The sequence below is a fragment of the Puntigrus tetrazona genome, chromosome 18 (assembly GCF_018831695.1).
Source record: "Puntigrus tetrazona isolate hp1 chromosome 18, ASM1883169v1, whole genome shotgun sequence".
Classification (NCBI taxonomy): domain Eukaryota; kingdom Metazoa; phylum Chordata; class Actinopteri; order Cypriniformes; family Cyprinidae; genus Puntigrus; species Puntigrus tetrazona.
The window spans coordinates 3,191,255-3,205,283 of record NC_056716.1 but is presented as its reverse complement, the minus strand read 5'-3'; the positions used below and the strand labels follow the sequence as shown (position 1 = coordinate 3,205,283).

Here is a 14,029-nt window from a genome sequence, read left to right as displayed (position 1 = left end):
CGCGGTCAGCCAAACAACCCTGGCGGCTAACTCAAGACCCCACTTGCCCTCTGTGATAGTCCTAATTTAGCTTCCGAGTTTGATATAGCGCTGCAAATATTTACCCATGCACACATTAAATCTGTTTGCTCAGGATGTTTCGACAAACAAACCGCAATGGTATATTAAATGAAGTAAATGTTCAACAGTGCACGCGATTATGTACTACATATATCTGACCCTCCTCAGTGAAAGAGTGGCTTTGTGTTCTCTGGTCTTGTTTGGACAGATGGTTATTCTTCCAGTCTTGATGTTATGATAATTTTCCTTGCATTAGATGGCTTAAATGATTTATTTACATGTCGTCGTGCTAAAAACATTTGTAAGAAATATTTTGAGGACTTTGAGCTGCCGCCGCTGCGTCTGCTCTGCGCAAAAGAAGTGCATTTTTGGAGGCTTTTCAAGCTAGGTAGAAAATTAGTTTCCTACCATTGTCCCAGGTTTCCTTCCTGCTCATATTCATTTTACCTATCTATATTCATTTATTTCCTGCTCAAGGGTCTGCTATCGGAGAGTCCGTAAAGTTCCTGTCCTCACTGGAGGACAAAGAAGAACAAGGGCACGGAGACACAATTCATCTAGACCTTGGTAACCGAAAGATGTTTTAAGGTTCTGGGCATATTTCATTCTCTATTGTGAGTATTTTATGCTGTACTTTTCTTTTACAACAGAACGGCCCTCAAATAATATCCTTTTCAATTTGAAAGAAATTATAGTATTAGTATGTAAAGTCAGAAACAATATATAATTAGCATTCTGTCAGACTTTGAGATCTGTTTACTTTGTGCTCATTAATTTTAATCCACTGTATCTTTTTAGAAACCATAAATACCATTTACAGAAATTGCAACCATTATACTCAGTTCAGCCATAAACTGACACGTTTCATCCGAATATATTACAAGGATCTTTTGAAATGCTAGAGCTGCGTGAAATGTGAACTGACACAGCAGTTTACATTTAAACAGATGTTTTTAGTATGCCGTTGGATGCATCATTGGGTCTTTTTCCATGAAATTTCATAGGAGAATGTGATTTAAAATATTTACAAGCAAATAAGCACACTTTTTTGTCATAAATGTCTGTGCTATATTAGCAAATGGATCATGGCTTAAAAGAGAAACATACTATAAACATATATAAGAGAAACATATATAATACTTTATTTTGATAGTCCACTTTAGACATTCTACTAACAGTAAGTAGCAGTCATTAGAGTATTATTTAATATCTGTTTAATACCTTCTAAAACTTTTGATGGATCCACAACATACAATAGAAAGACTAAAAAGACTATTAAAATAAAGTGTAACCAATACATGTACTGGTAAGTAATATAATTATAATATAATATAATATATCAGTAATCGTCAGAAGTACATATAGTTTCAACTTTAAGCCATTCCACATATATAGCAATACAGCACTGCAACCAACGTCATGTGAAAATCATATTACTCCCATAATCTTGTGACAGTCATCTTCTCTTCATAACATTCCTACTATAGTTTGCATGGAACGGTTCAGCAACCTTCCTTTGTTGGGATCTACAGAAATATTCAAAAGACATTTGCCCTAATGCCCTTAAAAAGCTTAAGAATTTAAATCCTTAAGGATATTTAGCATAAAACATGTTTCTGGAAATGGCTTTTTGCGACTCCATGTTTTCAGATGTTTAATTTCTTGATTCATGTCTCCCAAACTGAATTCAGAAATTGAATTCAGCATAACAGAAATAAAAAAAAGAATTGTCAGCACAACATATACAGTAAAACGTGATAGAAAAAAATGTGTTTACTTGACCTCAAAATGACTTAGCATTAAGGCTTGGGTGTTTGAGTGCTTAATTAGCATTAGATTGGATTTTACACATGAATTATTTAAAGTTATACGCAAGCCAGAATGGTAAGTGTTGGGTGTTTTAAAACACATACCATTCATTATATAAAAAGCATGCTCATATCTTAGTCATATGACGATGGCCTCCTTTGTGGGTCCTCGAACAATGTCAGCCTCAAGGACACCCATCCAGTTTTGCAATCTCAGAAAAGAACGCAAGAGAGCATCTCAAAACATTCTAGTTGAGAAAACCAGCCAGTTCTGAAATAAAAGTGCCACGCTATACCCACCGACAATTCAAGCTTATTGAGTTTACAATATCCCACATCTAGTTCTAAAAAGATGAGAAAATGCACCGATTTCATGATGAGGTTAGAGGAAGATGTGTCTCTGTCTTTCGACCAGCTTGAAATATGAATTTAAGAGGCAGAAATGATTGGATTGAATCACGGCTGATTAACTTCTCAGGCCTAATTTACTCTCCCATTTATTCGCGCAGAGTGACGAATACTGGCAGATCTTCAAAATGCCGCCGGTCGTCCATGATCCGGGGGAAACCTAGAGGGAGAGAGTACCTCACGTCTGTTATTCCGGCAAACCTGGTGTGCGAAGAGTATATACTAACCGTAGCGAGCTTCCTTATCCTGAGGGAGCGGCGAAGGGCTCCCAAACACCCGAAGAGGGCGAGACCAGACCGAAGACTTTGTTGCAGTTTCCAGGCAACACGTAGAACGAGCCTGTGGAGAAAAGGTGGAGGAGGTGCACCACAGGCCGGGGCGGCTCATATGCGCACGGGCCCGGAGGCTTCGGCGTGATTAATGGCACAGGTATGCGCTACAGCAGGCATCCTCCGAGAACCTACAGATCAGTCTTCCTGTAATACAAATCCGACATTTCGCTCCCCTCCCCTTTCTCCACCCCACCCCACCTGCTACTGCAGCGCCATCATCAGAAGCTCAGCTCCTCACTGCCAAGTGCATCACCGACATCACTCTCATAAATCATTCCCAAACAAAACACGCTTAATCTGTGACGTGCAGGCCTGACACACAAATTTATTACCTGTGTAAGATGCACAACAACATGTCCCTAGCACCTTCTGTCTGTCTCGGAGGAGGAAAAATAATACGGATGGGCACGGGAAGGGAGGACAATTGCTAAACTTCGAGCTTGGCGTAGGGATGCTCCTTGAGCGCGAGAGACAAAGCATTTACGAGGCTGGTTAATTTCAAGGGCTTATTACAGCACAGAGAGCTCTTTCTTCTGCCGCCTCGCTCTTGCCAAAGGATTTTACTCAAGCACATTTGTAAGACATGAATACATAAGTCCTTTTCATGGATTAGGTTGGCAATGAGATGAATGGTCTGTGGTATGAGTCAAATTGCCTGATTGCAACTGGCTGTTTTAAATGAAGGAGGTTAATAAAACAAAAGCTTACCTCTCTAATCCCAAAACAAGGGAAAAAAGACAAATGTAAACTCGCTTTATGAGCTTATCACAATTTATATTCTGCAGCTTTATGCACATCCAGCTCCGAGAAGTAGAAAAAGGTAAAGAATTGTTTTTTAAGACAGTGTTGTGATTTGTAACACAAGAACGATCACTTTTACATCATCTCAAATCGCAGTGTGTGTGTGTGTGTGTGTGTGTGTTTTTTTCTGTAACTTCACAGTGTTATATTTGCTGATGTATTGTCTTTGGGAAAGTGTTGCTGGAGCTCTATGTTTTTCAGCGTGGTTATTTGATGTATTACTTCTGGGTTTAACATCTGGAATGTAGACAAGCGAATCCACAGATCTTTCCATTTGCAGACAAAGCCACAGTGATTATAGTCAGGTTATAAGAGCAGTGGAAATCACATGGGAGTTTCCCCTGGGGATCTGCCTTTCTGCATTTTATGCGACTTTTAGACGTGAATCAGCACGAGCCTGTTGGGATGCATGGTTTTACCTTGTAAATAATTTCTAATTCTTAGTTTTTCTATTCTTAGTATGCCATGACAGTTTTGCAGTGAGGTCGAGCGGTAAGGGATGTAACAGTACTTGTGTCAAGTGTTCGATGAACATCTTCTCTGGAAACTCTTTGGTTGCGTGTTAATGATTTTAGTACAAGGTCTTTGTGAAGTGATAAAAGCTTCTGTGTTTTAGTTTTGTGTTTGGTCTTATTGATCAAATGCTTTTTATGGTGTCTACCTTACTGTCCTAACTTAAGGTACTGTAAAGTGCAAAAGGATATTGATTGTTCCTATTACACTTTTTGTTTTTCTTTTTTAGAGAAAGGTGTTCAATATTTTGCTTGATAACAGGCTGCATTAGATAGAGGGCACTTGAATACAAGCAGAGGCCATCGGGCCAAAACATTATCATGAAGGCTCAAGGCAAACATGAATGATTTATTACACATTGTATATCGGAGATTAGATAGGATCTGAAAATAACAAACAAGTGGTTTGGAAAACCTGAAAGCATATATGTCGTAATAGAATTATTAGGTCAGTTTTATTGCATTTAACAGCTGTAAATGGACAGTTTAAACTTGTTACACTTTTTCATAAGAATGAAAAAAAAGAGATAAAAATCTGAGTAGTTTAACAAAAGATCATTTCTGTTGATGCACCTCAGTTTCAATCTTGTTTATCAAGTAGATCTCTAGTCACGTTACCCGACAGCTATGTGTCACAGTAAATTAATTTGAGGCCATTTTGCGAGATTAATTAAATGATTCTTGATATTAAGGACTGAATGAAAAATGGGAGGAATGGTTTCATTTCTGACCTTGCTCAATTTTTAATGAACTCGCTACGGCTCGTACAAAATGGCTCTTTCTCTCTCTTATAAATGGTGCTGTACAGTAACTTCAACAAATGGTGAGCAAATTAAAGGGGCTTTTATTGTCTCTGGAAGCAGCTGTCTGTAAGCCATTGAAACCGAGACGATTTGAAGGATACGCTAACCAACTAGATTTATAATGTGTGAGGTAAAAAATGGAAAATAAAAGTTGTGAGAGTGTCAGGTGTATAATTACGATCTCAGATATTAGTTACTTTAGAGTGAACAAAAGGAGAAAAAGTAGTTGGTGAAAACTTCTGAGATTTTGATTAGATATGTTACATAGATGCATGAATATGTGACAGTTGTGTGCGGTGCTGCGCTACTCAGTTCTGGCAGGGCATGCTCAGTGTTAATTACGTGCGGTAATGAGAGAACAGAGCCAGACTGTGAGACACAGGGTATTTTTAGAGCCTCTGCAAAGTTATCTAATGCACAGACTCAATCTGCGCAGAGACATACTGATATATACATTTGCACTATTCCAGTTCCTCTCTTTATTTCGTCATACTACCTTTAGGCTCTGTCTGCTGATAATTTCAACAAGTGTATAGATGGTGAGGTTTTTAAAAAAGCGGGTGGAGTTATTACTAACGCTTCACTACAAGCTTCAGTTCATACCATTAGTAATTTTTTTTTTTTTTAGCATTTATGTTGTACTATTTCATTCATTACTAGCTCATGTCAATTTATAATAAATTATTTTCATTTGTACAACATGAAATGCTAAAATGTATTACTTTAGAATTTAACGCTAACCTAGATGATACCTATTGCATTAACAAATGTTAACTATTGTATCAATATATCGTATTGTCTTTAATTTTTTTAGACAAGGTTAGCGAAACTGTGGACAATAAGCGGGATATTTAAAAGAGTTTGGCTAGTTTAGTTCTGGCTGGTTCTAATCGTAATGATATTTTAATTAAGAATCTGCTGTCCTTCAGAGCATTTATGAGTCCAGTGAGCCTGTTGTTCTTCAAAAGGAACGTTCAGACAGAAACTCCAACTTGACTCTGGTGCTCTAATAGTCTGTTATATGAGTGATATTATAAGATCCTTTATTTAATTGGCGGTGTAGTATCTAAGCAGTCTGGAGCTATTTGTGGTCTGGTACAATGCTGAAAATGTCAGCTGTCTTCTATTTGAGTATGTTTTATAAACCCCACTGCAATTCTCTGGGTCTTTATGACCTATCAATACAAAACTTTAACTTGGGCTGGCAGGGAAATATAAGTGTTTCAGCTGGCCTGTTTTCCACCACTCTGTTCAACCACTCTTTTCAATATACTGTTGAAATTTTGCTCAAATGTTGACGGTTCACGTTTTGATGACTTCTACTGGCAAAAAAAAATGACACTTTGAAATATTGGTACCGGCGCTGGCAAGTCTTTATTATAAGAAAGCAAACCGACAGGGAATTCTTTCCTACTCTCTTCCTTCTCTTGTGAACAGTCAGGCATTGTTGTTCTCTGATCAGCACAATTTTTCACTTTTATTAATAATAATAACAACACAAAACACATCTAACACCCTCAGTATTGGTGAGTGACAGCTGCGGCTGGTCCACCACTCCCCTGAGCCAAGCCCTGTCACATACACGCATGCCCAGCATGTCAGCGTCCATCTGGGATCCTACCCTTCAAACTTCTGTCGCCCAGCTCCCTTCCGGCAGAAAGACCCAGGGACGAGAGTGTGAAGTCAGGCCTCACAGGGGCAAGAAGAAAGCCGTCCAAAGCCAGCTGGTCTGGCTTTGAGGAACGCGAGGGAGATAGAAAGCGAAAGAGAGAAAGAGAGAACGTGAGAGCAGAGAGAGAGATCTGGAGAGAAAAATCAAGTAATACAAGGGAAATTAAGAAAGTAAGAGAGGCACACCTGAGAAAGATACCTGAGGAAGGCCTTAGCAGCAGGTTCTGTGAAGGTAATCGATCATCGCAAGAAACAGGTGAGACACACAGCCATTCACGGATGGGGAGGGGCAATGGGAAGATGAACTGGATACAAAATATTGTATACCTGACTGTTGGTAATAGAATGATGGAATAAAGTTGGACATAATCGTTATGTCCATATTTTAACTTTCTGCATTTTGTTTCCTTCACATTTTCTGCTTTCTTCATCATAAATAATTACACTGAAAATCAGCAAAGTGAGTCATTGCAAGTTGTAACTTTTTCGCAGGATTGCACCACTTTCATTTTACTTTAATAAAATTGAAACTGTGGATAGAGGAAACTGATTTTGTAGGAGGATCTTTTAAAGGAATCTGCCACATTTTGTTCAGTATTGAAGTATATATATATATATATATATATATATATATATATATATATATATATATATATATATATATATATATAGTAATATCTTGTTTACAGTCACATTTCATTTATATTATTTAAAGAAATCTCATTCATTTTTTTTATATAATTGCTGTAAACTTAAAAAAAGAGTTTTTCTTTTTAATCTGCTTACTGGCTATTATCTACAGTATTTTCAATTACAGCTGATTAAACACTAAATTTGATGCAAGAAGAACAAATTGTGTTTTTTTTCTTGCTAATCTCTAGACCACAGGTGGCTGAGTGTTCAGTGTGGTTTGTTAGGGTTCTGGTGCCAATGGGTGTTTGCACAGGGGATCCGGAGTATGTGCCTTGCCCTGATGGGACTATTTTTATGCACAGCTCTGGCTTTACAAGGCTTCAAATAGAATGTGAAAAAATGTGAAGTCACAGAGGGCACATAATCAGGGATTTCATCAATATCCATAGCCTTTTTCCAGGGATTATGCGAGTTGGATTCTATAGCTATGTCTTCTATTGTAGTTTATGTCATGCGGCACTGGTTCTTGCATGTCTTAAGAAGTTGGTATAATTACGTACTTTTACAAATGTTTTCAGACTTTGCAAACAAGGATCAGCAAGTAAAAATATTTGATACTTTGAAATTCTGCTAAAATGTCAATTTAAAAAAAAAGATTATGACTATGATATTATGACTATGATTGCTCATATTTACCTTCAAGATTTATGTCCAGATGCAATTTGAAAGTGATTAAAACATTGTATATTGAAGTCAGCGTGTGTTAGTATTCACCTGGTGAATATATCTGCATTCTTGCACAAGTTAAACTTTACTGCGGATTAGAAAGTTATGAAAATGATGACACTCTCAGTTTTTTTTAGTTATGAGACTTGCCTAATGTAGCGTTCCAAAGTAAAACAAACTTAATTTTATAAATGAAACGTTTATTTGCAAAAAACAGACAACAGTTTTGTTTTGTTTTTCATTTTCAAAAACATATTTTTTTATGTTATCCTATTTTTTTTTTTACCTAGACAAAATAACTCAACTGCAGTTTGGTTGAGAAAAATTGGAACACACAATGAAATAAACATGAATTTTGACAATTGTTAAACAGTTACTGTTTTTGCAAATGCACTATTTAAACGTAAAACATTTATGAAGGCCTCAGACTGATCCCGATTTGTTTTATTAAGGTCTACTGGTCTCTGTATAACCGTTTTGCATTGTTTTAACACGTTGTAGTTCCTTTGATCTCCTGCGTGTCCAGTTTCACATGTGGTAAAATATAAACAGTACTAATACAGATTCCCTTTAAGTCCCAGCAAAAAACAACTCATGTTGAGTACCACACCTCTTCCACAGAGCCTACAACTACACGTGACACTGCCACATGCAACGTAAAACGCAGCCAACCTCTTTCCTCTGATTGGTCACTGACAAGCCACGGAGGGATTCGATTGGATGAGAAACGTGTCACTTGAAAAGCACTGACCCTATTGTTACTGTTGTTTTATAGAACTTACGTCAATCGTATCTAAGGTAGTGCAAGTCTAACAACCATAATAAATATTAAAAATGCTCTGGACGTAACGGTGCTTTTAGCAGGCAGCCAGTTACCGTTGCTGTGGAGGATTTTACTCAACAGTGACGTCTTTGTTAACTTTTTGCGCGACAGTGGCTGTCACTTCCTCGATTCGATAACACGCATATATAGTCGGCTAGTCGCGCTGTTTCCTCGCTTTCTCAAACTGTTAAACACGGTGATGTCATGGCGTGGCGGTTAGCGAGCCGTTTCCTTTTTCACTTAATTTCGCGCGCTCACACGGTTTGCCGTTTTTTAAAACTTTGACACTAACAGAGTATCGGAGTTCTTTTGTGTTATTTTCATCACGTTTAAGTCGCTGTTCTTGAGTTTTTAATATTTGTTTTTAAACTGAAGATGAGACACGAGTAGAGTAGGAGGTGGAGGTTGAGGAGGCGGCGTTTTATGGCAAGCTCGAGTAACAATTAATTCTTAACGCTACATATTTGAATCTGTATAATTGTACTATTTCGGTATTGGATTACTAACTACTAAGTAATCCAGTGGTGAACAATATTTCGACCTTCCTGCAAATGTTTAGACAATGATTGTGCACTTCTAAACAATAGTTTATGGACTAGTATGTCTTAGTCCAATAGTTAAGCCTACTAGTAATCAGTTTTCCTAATAGCAATATAGAAATTAGTGCCTATTTATTACACTAATAGGTTTATGAATTCTGATAATTGATTGATTTATAGACTGATTTGAATCTTATAAACAAGGTAGTATGTTTGACTAGACATAAAACTATAACTATAAGTAAAATGACATCTTTAGGAACTAGAGCTAGTAACTAGTACTTGTAGTAGCCTACTTGTATTCTATAGTTAAGGCCTGTTCACACCAAGGACAATACCTTGATACAAACTGATACTCGATACAAACATTAAAGTCCTATCAGAATCCATACCGCAATAATGAGCTCAAGCCTGTGCTTAGAATAAAGAGAGGATTTTGTCCACTGGTGTGCTTCTAACTTCACTGATATGATTTCTAACCAACCTATAAAGCAGTCTGTTTGACTAGTCATTGCATAAAATATAATTAAAAATGCAGGGAGATAGTAATGACTGTTAACACGTGGAATTAAAAATAGGTACATTAGGTCTTCTAATAAAAACGTACTGGTGTAGCTAATAGGAACAGTTGTTATTGAAACCGACGAATAACCTAGTAGCTATATATAAGAGACAAACAAACAAGGAACAGTAATACAGAATGCCACTATTTAGGGTCGAAGAATATATGTTAAAAGAGCTTGCCGTAGGAGGTCGACACCGTCTAGTGTTCGTCATATCGGGGGAGGAGCATATGTTGTGACAAGAGCGACTGCTGCTTCTTCTGAGTTTGTCAGCTCAGCTCCCGAAAATAGAAGCCGTGTGTCAATGTGACTGAAAATACATTTATGTCACAGTGTATCCACGGGAGTCACTGATACACAGTATCTATATACAGCGAGGGGGACCGCGAAGAAAAAAGGTGAGTCGCAAAAATAGCAACAATGTTACACAGCAGCGGAGTCGGAGAGAGAGGAGGGAGTCGTGGAGTGAGACTGGATGAGCGCAAATTAAACGCGTTACAGTTCGTCTGGGAAGCTAAACATGTTTGTCATATGTGTGTCTCAGTGGTCGGCGGCACCTTTGGACGTGTTTGGTGCCGAGTCGTGAGCTCCAGACCGAAGGACAGCAATGTTTTTCGTTCTCGTAATTCTCAGTGAAGAAGAAGAGCTCGTGCGTGGTTTTGGGTTCAGTCCACTTTGACACTTGGCAAATGTTGCGCTCTTAGTCTCGCATCATTATTTTCCGGGCGGTGTTAAATATTTATGGAGGGGCGATTGAAAACGAGTGATATTATCCAGGAAAGCCAGCAGATATTTATTGCGAAGTTAGAATGTGTGCGAATAGACTTTACAAACAGTTAAGCTTACGCTTCTGGATATGGTTGAAGAGAACTTAGGAAACAGCGCGAGGTCTACTTCAGGACCCGCGTGACATAATATTTCTGTACTTTGTTTTGACTTTGAAGACTAGTTGAAGTTGCAAGACAGATATTTAATGCATTCTATCTTGCTTTTTGGACGGACCAGTTATTTAAAACCCCAAAACGAGCAGAGACAACATAGATATACCAATTTATCGTACTTCGGACGCTGTAATTAGGGATTAGTAAATGTTTTACATTTTAAGACACTTTAAAACACGAACAGTCAACGAGATTAAAATGTAGGATTTTGCCTCCGCAGCCGTCTAAAGCACGCCCGGCCACTTTATGAATATTAGAGAAAGTTATTGATCTTTTGTTATGCCGAACTTCGAGAATGATTTAGAAATTTGGAAGTGATCGCTGGTGGTTTTCTCGGTAAAATCTAGATGGTGCTGGTCTTTTGCAGAGCTTTGGATAGCTGACACCAGCAACAGCGCGAAGTGTCACATTGGTGAAGCTTTGCGGGGTTTATTGGACTCTCTCATACTGTAATGTTAGTGAATGAACTGAGACAAGTTTATATTGATGCCATCAATTATTTTATAATAGCAAATTAATTTCAGGTGTGATTTAATATTATTCTTGAAGTCCCAGGGTCTTGTTTCAGACTAGTGAGAGGTCCAGCTTTTGTGTGGTGCATAATAGTGCAAGGTCAATACCGCATTCAAGTTGTTCAATGAAATCTGTCTGTTATTAGTTATTTAAAAGAAAATCTAAACTAACTTCATGAAACTGATTGTATTGAATTAATAGTTTGGTATTTGTCTCAGCACCTTGATAAATGCTCGTTTAAAATGTGAACTTTATTATTTACTTTTTTTCTTTTGAGACTACAAAGACGAACTATAAAAGAAGGTTAAATAATATAAAAGGGTTAGCGCTTTAAATGCTTTACCTTTATGTACAACAAGCATTCATCGTAAATCCTTTTTTGAGCTGCTGACTTTGACATGCAGAGTGAAGGAACAGCCTAATCATCCAGAGGCAGAGAGTGTGGTACTTGTGCTTGTAAGATTACACATGCCTCTGTTAATGGCCCTGTAGCCCGCCATTTAGCTATCGCTAAAGTGCCTTAGACTCGCCTTAAACGCAGCATTACAAGATGACATGTCATTTTGACCTTCACATAATGTTTTAGGCATACAAATTTAACAATTAAAATTATTATCCGTGGATAAAGACATAAAATTGATAAAAAAACAATACTAAAGCAAGCCACGATGTCTCAACCTGTTGTCCGAATGTCAAAGGCTGAATGGGGCTGTGTTCATAGGGTTGCTTGTTGCTTGTGTCTGACAAGCATCGTAATTACGAGCCACACGAGGCAGGCAATCAGGTCACGGTACATCATCATGAAAATGACCTCAGGAAGAATGTTTGTCTGTCCCACTGATTGTTCGGCTTTTAAGAGGCTTACAGCCAGTAGTCAGGGCCCAGCACACCGTAGATTCATTGATTAGTTCAATATTTCAAGCTGCACAGAGAGATGGTAGGAAAGGAAGTGCAAAAAAAGATTTTGCACGAGAGCACCTTTTCCGTGCTTGCTTGTTTTCAAAATAAATAAGAAATAGAAATATATAGGCTTAATAAAAAAAAATAAGCTTTAGACCTATTTTATATAAAGTGCCTGCAACTACTTTGCACTCGTATTTAAATAAAGCACAATACATTTGTACGTTTGTTACGTGTATCACGTATACATGAAAAGTACCCCCATGTAATTACATCTGTAAATAATTTCTGTAATTGTCCTATAATTATAAAATTTGTAATTACACTGTTGACTCTACCCCTACTCTTGAACTCGCTCTAACTCTACAGCAAATCCGTGTGACACATACTGCACCTTAGCAGCAGCACAAGTGTTTTTTCACTACAACGTAAATACAATAAGTATTGTATTTAAATAACTATTTTTTTTTACGTAAGTACAGACAGATATAAATATAAATATAATATAAAGTTGGTGTTTTATAGAATATCATAAGTGAATATGAAGTATGTATTTGTGAAGGACAGGGATTTAATCAGCCTTTGTGTCAGAATTGATTCTTTTTGATTGTTTGATCTCTGTGCGCTCTGATTGAAATATCATTTATATTTTGTTGCAAACCATGTAAAAGTATGTTTTAATTAAGTTTGTTTTGCCGCCCTCGTTTTCATCTGAGGTACATTGTAAAGAATTAATATCCCAGTCAAATGTATAATGCCATCACACTTTTTCCATCTGGCTTTCTGTGCGACTTCATTATAGTTTAATAAGCCCAAACTAAACATGGGTGCAAAGTCAGCACTGAAAACATCACACTGAAACTCAATAGCTTTCTGTTTACACACTCGACAATGAATTAGTCAGCGAAGGAATTCTTTTAATATTCTGAATGCTGTTCACTGAATATGCCCCTCTTCAAATCCGATAAAGTACAACATCACACTTGAAATTGGTGTTGTGCTGTACTGTTAATAAAGCATCTTTTGTTTATGTATGGTTCCTTTTTACTACATACTGGCAACATCGGTGTTGTTTTTCTGTATGGCGGTGCTATTAATGCTATGTTTATTTTATATTTCATACATTCATTTAATTGAAATCATTTACTCATCTTTTCGACCCCAGTCACTGCTAATCTAGTTGATGCAATCAGTATCTAACAAGATTTCCAAGTAAGACTCAACCGCCTTAATCGTCATTCCAACAAACATGTGACTTCTTGCATCTTCCAGCTAGAGCTCTGAATGCACTTTGGCTGTAAAAGTTTTCTCAGGCCCGTTTCTTAATATTTCTCCCATAGGCTTCCTGTAGACTGTAGTTTACACTTCATCGGGTATAACGCGACAGATTTATAGCGTATGCTATACGTTGCGCTCTCTCTCAGTGCGCGTCGTCCCATGGGCGTCTGTCCATGCCTTTGCCGTTCTTGTGAAATAAAGTCAGCCGTGGTGAAGTCGAGCTCCAGAGGTGGTGATTGGTGTTGCACAGGGTGGGGGTTAGAGCATCTCCCACTGTGCTGTTCATAGCACTCCAATCTCACAGCCTGCTCTCAGCTCCTTCCAGGAGAGAGTGAATAGAGAGAGTCTGGAGTGTGTGGGCGAGTCTGATCTGCAATTAACGCTGGTTGTCAGAAAGAGAAGGCTGGCGTTTACACCATGCTTCTGAATCACTGAGCGAAACACTTTTCCTCTCTTCCCTTCCCCCTCAAACAGGGCATTTTACCCGAGGAGGAGAAAGCACCAGGAAGCTCCAAGTAGAGAGAAGCATTGAAAGCAAAGGAAGAAAGAACGTAAATAAGACTTGAGCTGGATATTTTGGGTCCAGGACCGAGGATTGCGCTGCTTCGTTTGTTAGGGTAAGCCCAGCTCTTCTTCTCTTCCTGTCAAACAATGCTGCATCTGTTTTAATTACACAGAGGCTCACTTTTTTTGCATTAAATCTAATGAAGTAAACATG

At 37.9% G+C, this 14,029-nt stretch overlaps 1 protein-coding gene across 14 annotated transcripts in view; it reads left to right on the top strand.

The window, feature by feature from the left end:
• The first annotated feature begins 6,367 nt into the window (after positions 1–6,367).
• mef2aa (myocyte enhancer factor 2aa) overlaps positions 6,368–14,029 on the top strand; it is an 84,042-nt gene continuing 76,380 nt past the window's right edge. For 6 of the 14 annotated variants that reach the window (XM_043264042.1, XM_043264046.1, XM_043264045.1 and 3 more), the window contains exons 1-2: positions 6,368–6,651; positions 13,786–13,928. The gene's annotated coding sequence lies outside the window, so the exon portion shown is untranslated. Of the gene's footprint in view, positions 6,652–9,910; positions 10,078–13,785; positions 13,929–14,029 lie in introns of those variants that run through there. The other 8 variants (XM_043264044.1, XM_043264048.1, XM_043264041.1 and 5 more) reach the window with 6 other exon arrangements.